Source organism: Alligator sinensis, unplaced genomic scaffold (assembly GCF_000455745.1).
Source record: "Alligator sinensis unplaced genomic scaffold, ASM45574v1 scaffold594_1, whole genome shotgun sequence".
Taxonomy (NCBI): Eukaryota; Metazoa; Chordata; order Crocodylia; family Alligatoridae; genus Alligator; species Alligator sinensis.
In genome coordinates this window covers 662,737-666,781 of record NW_005842286.1, presented here as the reverse complement: position 1 = coordinate 666,781, position 4,045 = coordinate 662,737, and positions in this window count along the sequence as shown.

Genomic DNA, 4,045 nt, shown 5'->3' with positions numbered 1-4,045 from the left:
GCCGGGGCGGAGGGCTCCCGGGGGTGTGCGAGGCTGGGAGCCGGCTGTGCAATTATGTGATTCCTCTGATTGCTCCGGTCAGCGCCAAGCTGAGTTGATTTAAGCTGGTAACAAAAGAATGACGGTGTTGTGTGAAAGAAGACTTTTCACAATGATAAAGAAAGGAAAAAAAAAAACAAAAAATCAAGGCCATCGGCTGTTTGCAAAAGGCACGGGCCGCCCCGTATCGCGCGCGACACGCCAGCAACATAAAAAGTTCAAATAACAAAATTTAAGCAATCATCAAATAAAGCTAAAGCAGAGCGGCAGATCAGAAGGGGAGCACCGGGCGGGGGGAGCAGAAAGCAGAGCGGCAGATCAGAAGGGGAACAGAAAGCAAAGCGGCGTATCAGAAGCGGGGCACCAGACGGTGAAGCAGAAAGCAGAAAGGCAGATCCAGAAGGGAAGCACCAGACAGGGGGAGCAGAGAGCAGAACAGAAGGGGAGCACTGGGCGGGGGGAGCAGAAAGCAGAGCGGCACAGCAGGCAGGGCGAGGAGATCGGAGTGGCACTGGCGAGCAGCGTGGTGCATAGGCAGCAGAAAGCCGGGGCTTGGGGGGTCTTAGCCCCTGCAAACTCATTTTGCGGCACCGCTCGGCGTGCAGCCAGGCCAGCGCCCCAGGCGCGCTCAGCTCCACCGGCTGAGGAAGAAGAGGCTAACCGCGCGTGCGCCGCACTGCACAGCGCACGATGGGGGTTGTCGTGCTCATGCTGATGCCTGCACTCAACCCCTGCCCCCAATAATATTTTCTCTCCCCGTCTATGGTGTGGGGCTGCTTGGTGGCATGCCTGCCAAAAAGGTTGCCCCCCACCTCGATCTACTCATTCCAACCCTCGGCTAGGATGGTCGTGACAGAGCTGAGCTGCCTTGGACAGGGGGCTGGACTGGATGGCCTCTGGATGGCCCTGACGACCCTCTGCTTTTCTGTGATCCTAGAAAATGCTTGATGGATGGGAGCAAACCCAACCTCACTGCTCCTTTGCATTTTTCCCATGCTGCTGCATACGCCTCTGCGTTTTCCCATACGTGTTAAAGACAGGAAGTGGAGGGGCCGTGAGTCAAAAGCATGTTGGAGACATGGGTAAAGTCTAAGCTAAGAGCTGGGTTCATCATCAGGGCTGGCATTAGAGCAGTGCAAAGCACCCCGACTTGCCCTTGTAGCCTTGACAATGACTAGTAGCTGTCAAATCCAGGACCACGGTGGGTATGGTTGTCTAACAAGACCGGGGCCTGATAGCAAACTTTGCCCCTGGTCCCCAAAAGGGAAGCCCTGACCCTGTTCCTCATTGCACCTTATTCACTGTGCACAGGCCCCAGGGTTGGGGCGGGGGAGAGAGGCCAAGGCAGCTTTAAACCACCTCTGCTGATCCATTATTTTGGGATCAGTGAGGGACTGTCAAGGTAAAGCACCCTGCAGCACTGTCTTCCCTGGCACCTGGCTGCCAGGAATAGCCTGGGCCCTGCAGCTCTCCCCAGCTGCAATCTCTTACGAATGCCCCACCATGTGCTGCCTGATGCCCGAAGGGAGGAGGGAAGTTGACACCCAGCTTGTTTCACACTACGGGGAGATTTTCCTTCCACCAGCCAACTTCCCTAATGACAAAGTAGAGCCGCTACTTGGCCCCTTTGCACCAGCACCAGGCGGGGGAATTGGCATAAGCAGAAGCTGGGTCCTATATGACTTGCCCCAGGTCAGAGAGCAAACTAGAGTTGGATTAAGCCAGAGTTTTTGTTTAGACCACACCTTTTCCCCTGTAGAGAGGGCTGTGCTAAATAGACCCCCGAACCTTAATGTTATCAAGACACACCATCTCCTCCAGCCTCTTCCTCTTGGGTACAAAGAGCAGCTGCTGCGGGTTTGTGCTCTGACTCGGGTCCCCAGGCTCACACGTGTAACTTCAGCTTTGCCCTCCCCATGATGAAAACCCTTGCAACGTGTTTCAATGAGCCATTTAAAAACCTTAGTCATGAATGATTCAAATCTCTCGTATTGTCACGGCTTGGCAGGCTCCTAGCATGACAGACCTAGATTGCTTGCAAAGGAAAAGGCAGAGCCTATCACAGCTTAGCCTTTAAACAGCTTTTGCAAGCAGACTGTGTAGGGAATGTATTTTTTTTTCCCTGCTGAGAGCTATTCATTTTCTGTTGTCCTCTCCCAAGTAGCCATCGAGGTAGCTCTGGAGTTGGGGATTATAATTACTTTGGACTAGCTCCAAAGTCTTATACATCAATCTATCACTGCTGCTGTGGCTGCTACTACGCTTTCATGCAGCTGCGGCATTTGTACCTCTGTCTGATGTAACACTTTCTTCCTCTGCCACCAGCAGCTTCCCAAGCTTCAGCTCCTGTCCTGAGATTTAAAAAAAAAAAAAAAAGCCTGGCCCATTTTGGCTTCCCTGCTATGTATTTTAAGCAGACATTGAAAGTCATGCACTTCTGTTGCCGCAAGTCTTGAGAGAATCAGAATTTTCCAGACTGGTTGCCAAAAGAGCCTGGGATCCTGAGCTGAGGACAAGCTGCCTTTGGTGCACATCAGCTGTAAGTCTGCAATGATCTTCGAATTCCTTCAATCCAGAGGGAAGTCCAGGCATTGTGCACATCCCCCGCATAAATAGAGCAATGCTTGAGGTTACCATCATTTATACTGGCTGTCGAGAGTCTGCAGGATAACAGTAACTTGGCCACCTCATTCCTTTAGCCATGCCTCTGCCCTAGGATGCGGATCCAAGCATGCTGCTGTAAAGGGGAATCCTCCAGGGACCATGAGACACAGCTGTCTGTACTGATGGAGTGGGCAAGCCAGCGGCAGGAGCCCTGGAAATCAGGCCTCATATTTTTTACTGTCTCCTGCATACAATAATGCCTGTATAACTTGGTCAGCCCCAGTCTGTCAAACAAGTCACTGTTTTTCCTTTGATGCTGTGATCTGCCAGGGTGGGTTGTATCAAGACTGAGAAAATATACTGCCTTCATTACTCATTCACTTATTATTGATTGGACCCCAGCAGTCTTATGAGCTGCATAAGCGTGGAAGAAAATGTTCTCCCAAGGATGGAAATCACAGCAGCCTTGCCCTCAGAAACACTGGCAAAGCTCTTGCTGGCATTGGTGGGATTTACAGACTGGGCTAGTGGACAAAAGTGCTGGTCTGGGACTCGGGATACCTGGGCTCTTTTTCTCTGCTCTGCCACTAGCCAGCTGGGTGATCTTGGGCATGTCACTTCACTTCTCCTGGCCTCACTTTCCTCAGGGGTGAAATGGAGATGATACTACTGTCCTCCTTCATAATCACCTTTCAGACCAACTGATGCAAAGCATTAGGTAAGAGCTAGGAATTTTTTTATTGTTTAGGACATCCATGCATTTAAGGGCAGAATAGGGCTCCTGACCACATACATCAGGCAGGGGATCCAATTTGGATGAGTGTACCTTGGAGTCAGCAGGTGCAAGTCCCACGCAAGACCTCAAGTGAAATTTAGCAGTGATGTCAGTCAGTGGAAGTTAAACGTCAGGAGTAAATGGATCGGGAAGCAGGTGGATGTGGGCGTAATTGGCTAAGGAGCATCTCTGATTGGGCTTTCAGGGAGCCTGCCAAACAAGAACAACTGACAGGCAGAGAGGGAGGAAAACGGGCTGAAGCAGGGAGAGGAAGGTGCAAAAATAAATCAGATTCTATTTTAATGTAAGCCTGCCCCACCCCCGGGCAGCAGACCGAGCCTGGCATTTGCAAATGCCATTTGCAGATTTCAGTGGACATCCCCTCACCCCAGAGCTGGAATTGCCCCCCAAAGAATAGCACATGGGTGTCATTTATGCTTGTTTTGCCCAGATTGGGGCAGGTGACATTTAGCCAAATGTCCTTGGTCTACTTTGCAGCTGCCTGGGAGCCCAAGGATCAGTCAAACCCACTGAGGCAGGGGGATGCACATTGTGCCAAGCCAAGCCCACACACTAAAGGCAGATTTGCCCCCTAGTTGAGGTCAGATGGGCGTTGGGATTCCTGCT